We start from the raw sequence: 14,515 nt of genomic DNA, 5'->3' as shown, positions 1-14,515 counted from the left end.
AATGCGCGTTACTCCGTTACAGCTCGGGGCGGGGAGCGGGAAAGGGTTGGCAAAAGATCTAAACCGAATCCGCTCCGGGCTCCCGGTTATCCAACGTGGCGCTTGTAACTTCACAAAGACACTTTCCTTCCCCAGACTCTATCTGCGTTCGAGAGGGAGATAAGCGGGGCTCGCTGCCTGGAGCAGAAACGCGTCAGCTCTTCAGACACAGGGCTCCATTGTCCGGAATTTGGGAGCCCGTCCGATCGTCTGTCTAGAGCGAGCGCTTGCCTTTAAAAACATATGATTTTTAAGCCAAATGTTATTGTTCCTTTTACCAATAGTTCAACTGGGGGGGGGGGTCTAGGGAGGAGCTGCCCCCGGCAAAGCAACACAAACAAGCCCTGAAGCTGCTAGCAGAGCCTTGGACCAGACTTGTCAGAGCTTCCAGCTAAATCCTAAAGCAAATCCAGCGACTGGGAATTGAATGGCAGGGCTGGGGGGGGGGGGGGGAGCGGGGGCAGGGAACACACAGGCTGACAGCTGCATCACTGAAGGGGGGGGTGCTTTGTCGATTTGGGAAAGTTTATGCTGGAAGGGCCCGATCCTGCCCCCATTGAGGTCGGGGGGGGGGCTTTGCGACTGATTGCAGACTCGGGCCCTAAGGGAGCAAAGATTCCCCCGGTGCCACGAGGAGGGGTGCGAGCGGATGGGTGAAAGGGGGACCGTGTCGATTCTGCTGGGAACACTCCGTCGAGAATATCCAGAGGCCTTGTGTTTGGTACATAAGGCCTGAGTGGCTAGTGCCTGCGTGTGACCGGGGGGTCCTGCGCCTCAACCGGGGGGGGGGTCGCGTTGGGTTTTCACTGAACCAGGCACATCCCGGCCTATTCGAAACGTCTCCTGGCACGTGCGGAGTCTGTACGTAGCTTCCCCCAGGGAAATGGGTTTAAAGCAACTAAAGGGGACCATTCCTCCCGCTGGAGAAGATGCAGTTTAGATGCACGCTTTTTCCCCCAGGAGTTTTATTGTCTCGTTTTTAGTGACAAATACTCCCCCTTAAACGAACAACCCTCCTGATACGGAGAAAGCACTCTTCCTCACCGCCCCCTTCCACCCCCCGCCCCCCACTTCCAGCCAACGCTGCCCCAAAGACATGCCGGCTGACCACAACCTTTGCACTTGCAAAGCGTGCAAGGAAGGAAGGATGCGCTCTCCCGCCCGGACAGCCAAGGCAAACATCAAATTAATGCATCTCTCGGCGAGGGACAGAGGCAGCGTGGTCCAGCCGGAGGTTAGTTGCCAAAGTGGCTTGCAATGCAACCCTGGAGCAGCGAGGGAGGGAGGCGCAAACTTCGGGCCGAAGGTGCCCCGGCCCGTGGCTTGGTTTTGCAGAGGAAGAGGCAGTGGCGGAGGCTGGTTCAGGGGCCGGTTGCAGAAGGCGCAGGAGCGGCGCTTGCCCCTGCCCCAGGCAGTGCCCGGGCGGCTGCTTTTTGCCGTGAGGAAGTGCAAAAACGGCATGCAGTTGCTTTAGGAAGTCAATCGCAGGGGCCGGGGGACGCGTGCGCAGTGCAGCCCCTGCCAGCCTCTCCAAGCTCGTCTCTCTAAGGGTGTCGATTCTGGAGCTAAAAAAAAGGGGGGACGGGGACGGATGTGCCTCAGCAAAGGGAAGGAGGGCTGCGCTGCTGCGGGGGACTCGGATGCACAGCTCGTGAGTAACCCCCCCCCTTTGCACCCTTGCTCTGCAGCCAGGCTCCCCCACCCGCCACGGCCCGCGCTGCTGCTAGAAATGTGCGAGCATTGATGCAAAAATCTTCTTGCTTCCCTTTTGTGTGAGTGGGGAACGAGCGGGCCAGCACCGTTGGTGCAAGAGCTGGGGAAGAAAGGGGTTTCCTCTAAGGAGAAAACACAGCCCAGCTGCAGATGGGGGGGAGGGAGCGACCCCAACCTTGCAATTCCCCCCCCGCTCGCTTTGAATTGCAAATCCTCCATTCCCAGTGCATTGCTTGGGATTGTATCTCCTGGGAGGGGGACACTAAACCCGCCCCCCCGTTGGCTCCCAGCCTTGTATTCAGTGGGGTGGGCTCCCCCTGGCTGCCGCCGCCCCTTTTTATCCCCCCCCCCCCGCATCAAGTGCTGCTGGTAGCCTTGTAAACCGCTGCTGAGGGAGGGAGTGTGGCTGTCTATTGGGGAGGGGGAGGAGAGGCGTAAGCCCCCGAGAGCCGCTCAGCTTCCTGGGCAGCATGAATTCCAGCTGAGCTCCTTTGCATTTGCATCCTTTCTAATGAAACCCATGTGCAATGGATTGCAACTGATTAGAGGGAGCGGGGAGGTGTGTGTGTGTGCGGAAGATGCAGATAGGAGATACGGATGCGGGGGTTGTCACTGAATTGCATGCCGACTAACGGGGTGGGGGAAGCCCCAGGGAGGAGGAAGAGCTCGCGGGGGAGGCGCTGCCCCCTCCTTCCCCCATGCCTTTGCTGTCTGTCTGACTCGGGGATTTGCCTTGCATGTCGCGTGGCAGCGCTGTCAGCTCGCACGAGGCGGGGAGAGGCCGGGCCCCTGGCAGCTGCAGCTGGCTCTGCTGGGGGCGTGCAGAGGCTGCCTCGGGAGGAGGCTCTGCTGCCCTTCAGCCATGCAAAGCCAAGGGGGGAGTGGGGAAAAGGATCCTCCTCCCCGCCTTGCTGGTAGGAGGATTCCCCCTGGAGCAGGCTGTGACAGCCTCTGGCAGTGCTCGGAGGAGGGGAGAGGTCTCCCAGTGACCAACCTTCCCCCCCCCCCCCAAGGTAACCCTGTGAGTCAGGACTCCTGGGTTCCCTTCCTGCTGATTCGCTGTGTGACCTTTGTGTAAATCATGTACATGCTCTGTGACTCAGTTTCCCCATGTATCAAGCAGGGGTAAGGATACCTGGGGAGTGTGTGTTGGGGGGGAATAATAGACTGGGGCCCTGACCTTTGGGGGGTCTCGGCCCTACAGGAGTGTAAATAATATTTCGAGGAGCTGTGTAGATCTCAGATGGGGTAGAGAAGTGCGGGCAGTTCTTGTGGCTTCATCCCTTCGAGCATCACCTGCGGAGGTGCCTTGGGAATGGGCAGGTTCCTCTGGGAAGCTCTGATGTCTCGGGAAGCTTCCTCGGGCGGGCTGTTGGTTTGGCACAGAGCCGGGGCCTTTTTAAAGAAACTAAACAAAAAGTGTTCAAAGTGAGTGGGAGGGATTTCCCAGCTTGTAGGGGAGTTCATTTCCCTCTCTGAATACAAGGCAGTCAGCTCTCTCGGAATGATTCTTAATCACCATCGAATGTGTGAAGAGCCGGATGCTGCTGCTTTCCGCCTTGGGAGTGCGGTGCACCGAATGGCAGGTATTTCCAGGCTGTTTTACTGGGGGCGGATGCCACTTCAGATTCCCCTACATGACGTTTTGCCCACCAGCCCTCCCCACAAATGACCGGAGCTGCATGCTAATAAAAAAGAGTGCATTGCTCTGCAGTAACTGACCGAACTCCTTGTTCCTATAAGAGGCAGTGAGCAGGGTGGTCTCTGTAATATAGTTCAGTTAAAGGCCTGCCTGTTTCCATATTATGGCACCAAAGCAGGCCTGGAGAGGGTGGGAGTGAAAAATATAATGAGGCAGTCACTTACAATAAGGCCTGTCACAGGTGCAGGGCTAGCTGCGCCTCTCTCCCCTCCTGGTCTCTGAGGGCACCCCCGTGGGTATAAGGCCTTGTGTCTTTGCCTATCCCGGGATGCAGCTGCACCATTCTCCCATACTGAGACCAAGCCTGGGATAGGGTCCTCTGCGTATCAATTGTGCTTACCCAGCAGATCCAACTGAGTTTGGGTCCCAGTGGTTCTTTCCTGTGGGAGTCTGGGACCAGTGGTATTCAGTGACCAAAACAGCCTTCTTAAAACCCCAGCGGTGTTTGTTTTGACAACAGGAACAAAGCAGTTAGAGAAACAGGATTTTGATACAACGGGTGGTGTACACACGTCTGTCGTACTGAGAGGTGTACTGTCCCTGGTGGCAGCCTAGACAGGCCTAATTTCTTCAGAACCCCCTTTCCCCCTCCTGCCCCGGTGGCTGCTCCCTGAACAACTCCCCCTTCTCTTGAGAGAAACCCATTTTAAACTGCCAGAATTGTTCGGTTCGTCTGCGTTTCCGGGCTTGGGCCCTTTGGGACAAAACTAGTTTTGCAGGTTGGCTGAGAAGGGGTTAAAATCTTCAAAGCTGACAGTCTGGGCCTTGTTCCTTCACTTTCAGATGTTTGCTGAGGAGCCCTGATCTTGAGTCATTCTCTTACTTCCTGCTTGTTTTTCCTATTAAGCTAAACCAATGTGTGAGTGTCCACATGCCAATAACCAGGTCAACATACACTATTCATAAATTATTACAGAGCAGCTCCAGATCTGTCACAAGGCCTACGAAGAGGGAAGCGGGAGACAATTCAGTTTTATTGTTGCCTTTGCACTCGGTTTCCCCTGGGGTTCAGGGCATCTTTCCACCCTGCCGTAACCCTGTATGCTCTAGAGTTTACTCCTGGTCCACAAGGCTTCCTTCCACTTGTTTGGTTCGTTACTTGGCTTTGCATAGGCACTTGCATTCTTAGAGTTTACAGGAAGTATTTTAAAGCGAGTGATTTAGATACTTCAGTAAACAATTTTTTTTTTTAAATTTTGGATGGTACCAGTAATTACTGAGAAACAGGGTGAGGAAGAGGTTAAACGGGGGTGGGAATCCCCCAAACATTTCATGGTGGTGTAAAATTGGAAGCTGGGTTGTGCACCAAGTAACTTTATAGGAATTCTAGCAAGCTTTCAGAAGTTATTGGTGGCCAGTTACCAGGAAACTTGAAGTGTGAAATATCTTAACCTGCTCAGGATAATTATAATTGTCATCACCCCACCCTTGCCAAAGACTTCTTAAAAATTCTGATCTGCGGAGTGTCCTCTTTAAGATCAAGCTGCATGCACAATTGTAACCATTGTGAACGATACCAGGGCCCCTCCTAGTTCTAGATACATGCTTAATTTATTGGTCGCAGCCAATCAAATTATTTCCCTGATTGCTTAGTGCTCTCCATCACGGTTTCGTCACTGCTTTGTATTTCATTCCAGTCCATTCTGCTTCCGCCTTTTCTCTTCTGAATGGCGACAGAAGTATTTTATTTTGCTCATTTTTGTCAGTTCTTTCTTAATTCTTTAAATCCAAGCCAGGCAGGCCCTGGGGAGTTCTTGTGCTTTTGCTAGGGCTCAGTACCAGCGCTGGGTGTCACTAGAAAGCTGGCTGCAGAGTGTGTAATTAAATGCCGAGTTCCTAGAGGCGTCATGCCATGTGCCATGGTTCACCCTGGTAGCTGCTGCATTCTGAAGTATCTTGTACACAAATCTCCGCCATAGTGTTTCACTAGCAATAAGTAATGAGGCAGAGTTGCAGGAAAGAGATCTTTATTGAGCATGCAGAGAGGCCACAGTTATATGCTGATGCTCTGGAGTTTGGGAGCTAGCAGTCTGGGCTCTGTTTGTTACTGAGCTCCTGGAGGACACCTAAGTAGGTTCCTCCAGAAACCTGACCTTCTTTCTCCAGTTCTGTTTAACATACTACATGCCATATGACTCCCCCCCCCCCCCCGCCCAGAATTGTCACACTTTTGGGAAGCTAACTTTTGCTGTAAAAACATAGGGAAATGATGATACGGACATCATGGACAAAGCAGTTTTAACATTCAGGGCCCAATTCTCCTTGAAACTGGTACTGACATACTATGAAAACGGGACCATGAAAGTGGGACCAATTGTCAATTAAGAATGAAAAGCAACAATTCTGAACATTTCAAATTCACTATGAATAACATGCATTTCTACGATGCCATCTTATTGAATCATACAATCATAGGACTGGAAGAGACCTCGAGAGGTCATCTAGTCTAGAGCCCTGCACTCATGGCAGGACTAAGTATTATCTAGACCATCCCTGACAGGTGTTTGTCTAACCTGCTCTTAAAAATCTCTCATGATGGAGATTCCACAACCTCCCTAGGCAATTTATTCTAGTGCTTAACCACCCTGATAGTTAGGAAGTTCTTTCTACTGTCCAACCTAAACTGCCCTTGCTGCAATTTAAGCCCATTGCTTCTTCTCCTGTCCTCAGAGGTTAAGAAGAACAGTTTTTCTCCCTCCTTCTTGTAACGACCTTTATGTACTTGAAAACTATTATCATGTCCCCTCTCAGTCTTCTGTTCTCCAGACTAAATGGAAAATGCCCTGACCCTGCAAAGACTTATATGTACACGTAACCTTTTTGCATGCGAGTAATCCCGTTGAAATCAATTATGCATGCGCTTAAATTTTTGCAAGCTCAGGGCATTAATGTGGAAGCCAAACATGCTCATGCCACTCCTAAAGCTATTAGCTTGTGTTATCAAATGTAGCTAACTCACTATCAATACTGTGTCAGATTCAGTAGTATGTAGTCAAATGGGACTGGGGATAAAACTGTGCTTATGAAAAACGTTTGGTAATTAAAACACTCCACAGCTTGCAGTCAATAAAAAGCCGTCTCTGAACTTGGGCTCAGTCTGCTACCTTTCTCGATTCCCATGGAGTGATGGGGGATAGATCTTTTCTCCGCTTGTGTTCAGCTAGAAATCCATAGTTTCCCCTCTTCCTCCTGCTTCAGGAAAGAGAGGTAGAAACACATCAAATGTGGTAGCGGGATTTCGCGTCCTCCTGGCTGCATATGAAAAAGAAGGCCTTATTGTTCGATAGATTGTTTATGTGGCTGCAAAACACAAATCTGGTTCAAGAAGAGGCATCTTCCTCCACAGGTGTGTCCAGAAAAGACCGAGCAGAACTGTGATCCTACTGGCACTGTGAAGTGAGAATGTTAAGCCTTTCTGAAGCTTGTTTTTAGGTGCTTTCTGCCTCCCCCAATCTCTGCAGGAGCTGCCTCCAACTTCTGGGCTTGTATGGTAGGGATGCTTCACAGCTGGACTGTTATTTCAGTGGAGCACTGACTCTGCCACTGTCTAAGGGTTACGGGCGTTCCGGAGAGTGAAACCTCACTCAATGTGATTGGCTCATAGTAAACGAGTCCTGTCATGGTTACTGACAGTAATGGGTTTAGCCCTAAATTGCAGGGAACTGTTTGAGTCCTCACCTGCCCCTGCCAAGCCTGTGCCTTTGGACATTTTGTGAAATCAAGGGATTTAGCTTGAACAAAAAATGTTATTAGGACCATTAGAAATGAAAAAGGGGTTTCCTGACCTTGGGAAACTGTGTATTAGGGGTTTGGGTTATATAACAACTCGCCTGTCCAATTCTCCAGCCATCCTCCTCCTTCTGACAAGAGTTTGAAAGGTGTGGTTTGACCCTTGGAAGGTGCTTCATTAACATACCACGGGCTTTTGTGTGTGTGTAAAAGTTTGTTGCACAGAATAAGTCATGCAAAATTTTAAAACACAAACTTTTCTCCTTTGCAACGGTGCTGAAAGTTTGCCGTACTGGTACCGTATTGTGAGTGGGAAGTCAAAGACTGAGACCCCCCTTCTTGCTGTGTGGGGCTGCAAAATCTATGTCAATGATGATAGCTCTGAGGAAAGAAAAGCAGCTGGCCGGCTTGTGTTAGCGAGGCTTGTGTAGACAGCCTGCTCTGTGGGAGCTGTGCCTTGCTGTTAACGTGGTGTATCAGAAGGGAAGTCAGATAGCCAACAAGAAGGGTTTCTTTTCCCCTTCTGTGTCTCATGCACAGACACGAGACTGACTAGTTCTTGAACAATTTCCTCCAGCGGAAAGCAAATGTCCAAGCACTGTTTTGGATATAAGTGCAGAGAGGAGCCAATGGGTACGAAGCAAGGAAAGTTTGAAGCTAGCTCTCCGAAAAAGAACTCTGTGATACGGATGCAGCTTCCAAGGCAGAGAAAGTTGTTTTGCTTGCTGTGAGTGACTTTAGTGCTAGCGAGAGGTATTTTAGTGACAGTCCTGCAAACTGAACTCCTCTATCCTCAGAACTGGTGCAGCCCCAGCTTCTCAAGACCACTCTGCCAGCCAGCCTCCAGCCTGACCTAGCCCTTCTTAGTTCTTTGTGAAGAGCCCTTCGCGGCCTATCAAATCCTGGGTCTCTACTGAGGCTGCCAGCAAGGGCTGCTACTGTAGTGTGAACCCCCGGGAACATGGGCTGAGACCTATGCAGTTCGTTGTGTTGACGGTTGGTGATACTGACCCCATTTCCCCGCATCGTCTTGCTCAGGCCTGTAGCAAGTAACAACTTCCAGACGTTATCGACGTGAGGTAGAGCGCGACGGATGACGCTCCGGGTCGAAAGCTCTCTGTGCCGTTCATCCCCTGTCCCCTGAGCCATCCACTTTCACATTTGCAAAAAGAGTCAAGATCAGGGGGAAAGGGAGTGACCAGAGGCCATTTCTCACCCACGTGCACTGCTTTTTCATGGCCTTCGGGTAGACTTTTGAGCGACATGACCGGAGCAGCATTCCTCTTCCGGAGTCTGGTGCCTTTGTAGCATTCCCAGCTCCTGCTACCGGGGCAGCAGCTGAACCGCGGTGCCTCTTTCCATGACAGTACTAGCCTTTTAAACGCAGTGTCGTGTCTGACGACCTGCCTAGCTCAGAGGTGCAAGCGGAGGGCAGGGCTCTCAGTTACCCATGGGTATGTGTTTGTGGGCTAAGCAGGAGGAGGCAGAGATGGTCTTGCTCACTCTCAGTACTTGGGAGGGGCTCAGAAACCATGGTGATATGGAGGGCATGTGATCAGTCTGGATAGATGGTCTTGTGTGGAGAGACTGGCACCATAAAACATGAGGAAGAATGGTCTTGTTTTCTGGCTCTGCCACAGCTCCTGTGGGAGTATGGGCAAGTCACCGGGTCTCTGTACCTTGCTTTCCTCACCTGTAAAATGTGAATAATCCTTCCCTACCTCATGTGCTCTGGTGGTAGGTGCCCCCCTGTACGTGTCTAGGTAAAAATGAACGAGGATAGAGATGGAGTGGGGAGTTGGCTGTTGGGTTAATTGGCTTGCTGTTTCATTGGTTTCTAGGGGTTGTGGTTCGCGGGAGGTTAACTCTCACATCCTCACGACACCTGTGTGTTAAACTCCTGTGTGCAGCCTTCAGAGAACCAAGAGACTCCCCCATAGCAAATAACTCATTAAGCCAGTTGAGCTTTTCTTTCTAGGAATGTAGCAATTGCCGGGCTGGATCAGACCCAAGTTCCGTCTTGCTCAGTGTCCTTTCTCTGACAGTGGCTAGCACCAGCTGCTTTGGAGGAAGAAGTCTTGCAGATGAGATGAGCCTAGGAGATAATCTTCCTCTGAATCCCAGGAGCCAGAAGCTGGTTTATGCCCTGAGTGTGGGGTTTTATAGAACTTCGAAAACTCTTGCTTGTTTCATTAGTATTTGCTATGAACTCTGGGTACTCTTGCTATGCATATAAATGTCTAGTCTTTTCCTGAAATCTGCTGAGCTCTTGGCCTCAGACAACTTGTGACAGGGAGTTTCACAGGCTAATTTTGTGTTGATTGGGAAACTGTCTCCTTTTATCAGTTATGAATTTGCCACCTTTTAATGAACAATCTACCGTCTCTAAACCGTTCGTTACATTGTGATTGGACTGATTATCATTGAGAACTATTTTTTTTCCTGGTGTGCATTCTGACACTTACAAGTTCAATTCACTTTGCTTGTATTCACTTTAAACTTGTTCTGCCTGTGAATATTCCTAACGGTTCGTTTGCTAGAAAATGCACAGACAGCAATCACAAGAGGAAAAGGTGTGGTGTGCTGGAGACTAATGAGCTGGGCATTAATTTAGAACAAGATTTGGGATGGAGGATGGCCCAACAGTCACATGCTCTATTTAAAACTTGACCTCCCTTGTAGAGAGAGCTTTTTCTCTAGCCAGGGCTCAAAGCTTTTCATGAGACCTGATTCCTTCTCCTTTGCAAGGAGTTTGGGGTTGCCACCTGGTCCGTTTTGTCTTGTTTTTTTTCAAACTGGCTCAGTGGTTTGCTTAGGGTTTTTTTTGTTATCAGAAAGCCTTTGAAATGCTAAACAGACCCAAGTGTTTTTAACTAGGTTACTCCTCATATGATTAAACATGGAGGATGCTTTCCTGGATGTTTACAGAAAGTTTCCAGAACAGTTGCCATGTGTTAGTCAAAGGGAACGTAACTAGAATTTTCCATGGAAAGCACCATGTCCGCAGAGGAGGTCGGGTTTAATAACATGTCGCACGGCAGTGTACAAAGAGTGGCTGCCCAGGAGTCCTCCTTCCATCCCACCCAGGGGTCGAACTTCTTACAAGAGGACAAGTGGCATAAGATTGCTTCCCCCACCTTCAGTTCTGCACAGAGGGATGTTGCATGATTCTAGAAAGGTTCTTATTTCATCCTTGCCCTTGGGAGTTGGACTGATACCTGCGTGTGCTGGTGATAGTGAAGAGGCCCTAGTGCTGTGATTGGTGAGCCTAGCAGTAGCTCGCAGCCAGGCCTTTGGGTTAATTGAGAGAGGTACAAGCATACGCCATGCATTTCCAACTGTGTGTGAGAGAAGGAAAGGCCATTTGGACGGGTTGGGGTGCCTTTTGAAGGGGTGGTCCTTAAGCCTGTGGCTGACAGTTCTAATTTCTCTTCATCCTTGTGCTGATCGTAAAGGAACCACTCTGAGCCTCATCTCCTGAGATGAAGTCTTGAGGCTGAGAGGTGTTGCAGGTTGCCTTCACTTTCTTAGCATATGGGTCCAGGTCTTACCTTTCTGTTACACCTCTGCACCCCCTTTGAAGACTGGAGGGCAGATCCTCAGAGGCTGCAGACATGGCCAGGTGTAAACGGAAGCCAGAATTCCCCCCGGGATATTGACTGGTGCTAGTGCTACCAGGACTCAGATGGGGAAGAGATGCGGAAGGGCGGGCTGATGCTAACTGCTGTGGAAACTCTCACTTAGTCTTGGAATGGTGGTGTTGCAAGGGCTGCTGGATGCAGCAGTGGCTCACAGGGAGTCGACTTGGGGTATTTTGTGTAGTTTATTCCCATAAGTGAGAGGGTTGGATTCGCTTAACACCACTAGTGAATTGAAAGGCAGACTCTGAGTGGAGAGCAATGGAGAAAAAAGCCAAATGATGGAGATTGGACTTGTTGATTCAGGTTCAGCAAGGTTCTCTGGAGCATGGGTATAATATTAGGCTCTTGCAAATTTGGTGCTAACCACAACCCTTTAACAGAGTAGCTGATATCTCCTGGGAAAGAATGCTGTGGAGTCCAGAGCCGTTATGCCCGTGCAGGGCATGGTCTCATCTTCTGTGCTTTGCTTTGCTTGTTCCTAGTTATGAAGAATTAGTTAATCGGTTTCCGCTGCTCAAAGTTATAATCCCCTTGTTTCAGACATTGCTGCTGCTTTCTGTGGAGGTCACAGTGATGGCAAAAGCAGAGAATTAGACTTCAGGTGGGGAATGAGCAGATGAACTTCTCTCCACCATTCCTATTTGTATGCACCTCCCCTGAGCAGCACATGCTGAGAGAAGAGAAAAGACAAAACAAAAATAATCTGCCTCTTCCCACGGGAATAAAATCGCCTCCATTCTTCTTTCTACCCCACCGGCATGGAATCATAGCAATGCAGGACTGGAAGGGACCTTGAGAGGCCACGTAGTTCAGCCTCCAGCACTGAGGCAGGACCAAGTAAATCTAGACCATCCCTGACAGGTGTCTGTCCAACCTGTTCTTAAAACCCTCCCAGGACGGGGATTCCCACAACCTCCCTTGGAAGCCAGTTCCAGAGCTGAACCGTCCTTAATATTTAGAAAGATTTTTCCCAATATCTAACTTAAATCTCCCTGGCTGCAGATGAAGCCCATTGCTTCTTGTCCTATCCTCAGTGGACATGGAGAACAATCGAACACCATTCTCTTTATAACAGCCCTTAACGTATTTTAAGACTGTTATCGGGTCCCTCCTCAGTCATCTTTTCTCAAGACTGAACGTGCCCAGGTTTTAAAACCTTTCCTCCCAGGTCAGGCTTTCCAAACCATTTATGATTTTTGTAGCTCTCCTCTGGATTCTTCCCAGTGTGTCCAGTATTGGACACAGGACTCCAGCTGAGGCCTCCCCAGTAGAGCAGGACAGTTACCTCCCGTGTCTGACATATGACACTCCTGTTAACACACCCCAGGATGATATTTGCCATCTATAGTCCTGAACTGTTTGTACATCTGTAAGCTATGAGCATAAGGTAACTGTAAATAACCCATTTAGCCTGCATCTTTCTTGGAAGTTTCCAAGCGTCTCTTGCTTCTGGAGAGAGTTTGGCCTGACCGCTCCTTCCCGACCTGAGCTGCCCCCTGGGCCTCTTTTTTTTTTTTTTTTTTTTTTAACAGTCAGGGAAATCCTCTCTTGGAGACTTCCGCTGTCTGACAACAGAGGGGAGAGCTCTGATGCCTGCAGCAAGAATACACCTTGTGGAGTATGAGGGCACCTGGGAAAAACCGGTCTGTCAGTTCTCCCTCTGACTTCCCCTGCTGAAAACTGAGCAAGTGCCGTGGTTAGGAAACACGGGCTCAGGGAATAAGGATGGGTGCTGGCAGGTGAAAACATCAGTGACAAATGAGGAGACTTGAGATGTTAGGGCAAAAGATCTCCTATGCCAGGCTGCAGTAGCTTGAAGCTAAGCAGATAGCTTTAACCATATGTGTTAGGAGCTGATGGGGGATATTTTATTTGGTTATTATGTGTGTTACCATAGCACCTAGGAGCCCCATATGTGGACCAGAACCCCATTGTGCTAGGTGCTGTATAAACACAGAACCAAATGGCAGTCCGCGCCCCAAAGAGCTGACGATGAAGTGAGCTGTAGCTCACAAAAGCTCATGCTCAAATAAATTGGTTAGTCTCTAAGGTGCCACAAGTACTCCTTTTCTTTTTGCGAATACAGACTAACACGGCTGTTACTCTGAAATTGAAGTTCAGGTTCTCATTGGTCTGGAGAGAATAATGGGATAGCCTTGTTTAATCAGAGATTTGGGGCAGTGTTCTTCAGTTAAGTTTAAAGAGTTCCCGTTTGTCTGCTGTTGGGATGTGTTTGTTTTTGTGGTTGTTTTTTTCATTTTAGCCTATTAAATGAAATCTTCCCATGCTTGGACACAGTCACTGATTGCATGCCTGTGCAATGCCCCTCTGTGATGGGTTGTCCCCCTGGGGTGCAGTCTGGGAGCCGGGAGAAACCACTGCGCCCCTCTAAAACACACAGCTGGGTTGGGGACTCATCCAGCCTCACCCAGTTGTGTGTCTTAGAGCTCCCAGACTGCACCCCAGGGCGTGACAATGCGTTACACCCTCCTTTCGGTCCCCTGTGTTCTGCATGCATTCCGTGTCCCCTTGCTTTCATTGCTGAGAATTCCTTACTGCCGCAGTGAAGAGTCATGGCAGTGGGGCTGCAGAAAGAGTCACCTACACAAATCCCGCAGCTTTTCCAGCTTCCCTGCAGGATAAATTTATTGCATGTCCCCCAGGGTGGGTGTGTCACACACCGGCCATGCTTGGGCTCTAGCAGGCTGAGAAGTGTAGTCATCAGAGACACACTGGGCAAAGGAGCTTTGTCACCTCAGGCTAATCCCGTTCCCTGCACTGCCCAAGGATGGGACATACAAGTTATGTTTTATATATTGCTGCCTTCTGCATGAAGCAAGTGCGAGTGGTGTCAGGGACTGGGCTGCCTAACGTAACCCCTGGAATGCACCTGTAAACCCAGTTAAAATACATTAAAAACCACACGCCCCTCTGTGTTTAGGGCCAGTGCTTTGCATCTCTGCCACCTCCTACTGACGGCAGCTGGAGAAAGTGCACTTGACTCCCCTTGTGAGGGGAGGGAGCGCCTCTTTGCTCAACAGCGACCCCTCTGGCTGATCAAGGTAGGGAAGACAGGCTTCCACCCACTGCAAAGCCAGCATCCTGCCGAGCCATGTGGGGAGAAGAGGGAAATGAAGGGCTGGTCAGGGCTGTGCTAGGGATGCGGTGGGTGGGGGGCATGCCATTACGGAAGCCTCTGGGGGCATGGACAGGCTTTAAAACAACTGAATGTGTTCAAACCAAAGAGTCCCTGAAGAAATGACCGCATCCGCTAATGTGTTCGGAGAAGGGGGAATTGCCCTACTGTTTCAATAACACACAGCATCATTTGCTAACCTGCTTTGCAAGCTGCTTAGAGCAGGCGTTCCAAGCAGCAAGCAGGGCTGAATTCTGCTGTCTGGCCCATGGCACTGACATATTGGGTGTATTCCATGTTTCTTCCTCTTCTGGAACACCCAGTAGTGACGGCTGGGAATTCTGCCCCTTGGAAAGGGGCAGAGTGGAGAGGGGCGGCGTGGCTCTGAGGACAGACAGTTGTGCTCGCTAGGTACTGGAAGTGTTGTATAAGGCGCTCCCTCTGGAGTGAGTGCTCACTGCATACGGTTTTGAATTTGCGCTGCCCTCCTTGGAGGAGGGATTAGGGTTCCCGGAGGCTCTTCATTAAGCATTTTTCATCGTTGTGTGACTTCCT

At 50.1% G+C, this 14,515-nt stretch overlaps 1 protein-coding gene across 1 annotated transcript in view; it reads left to right on the top strand.

The window, feature by feature from the left end:
* The first annotated feature begins 1,543 nt into the window (after positions 1 to 1,543).
* The window catches only part of RGS19 (regulator of G protein signaling 19), a 53,468-nt gene continuing 40,496 nt past the window's right edge, over positions 1,544 to 14,515 (top strand). Inside the window, exon 1 of the mRNA XM_074969477.1 lies at positions 1,544 to 1,690. The gene's annotated coding sequence lies outside the window, so the exon portion shown is untranslated. The remainder of the gene's footprint in view (positions 1,691 to 14,515) is intronic.

Source organism: Natator depressus, chromosome 13 (assembly GCF_965152275.1).
Source record: "Natator depressus isolate rNatDep1 chromosome 13, rNatDep2.hap1, whole genome shotgun sequence".
Lineage (NCBI taxonomy): Eukaryota > Metazoa > Chordata > Testudines > Cheloniidae > Natator > Natator depressus.
This window is presented reverse-complemented; position numbering and strand designations above follow the sequence as displayed.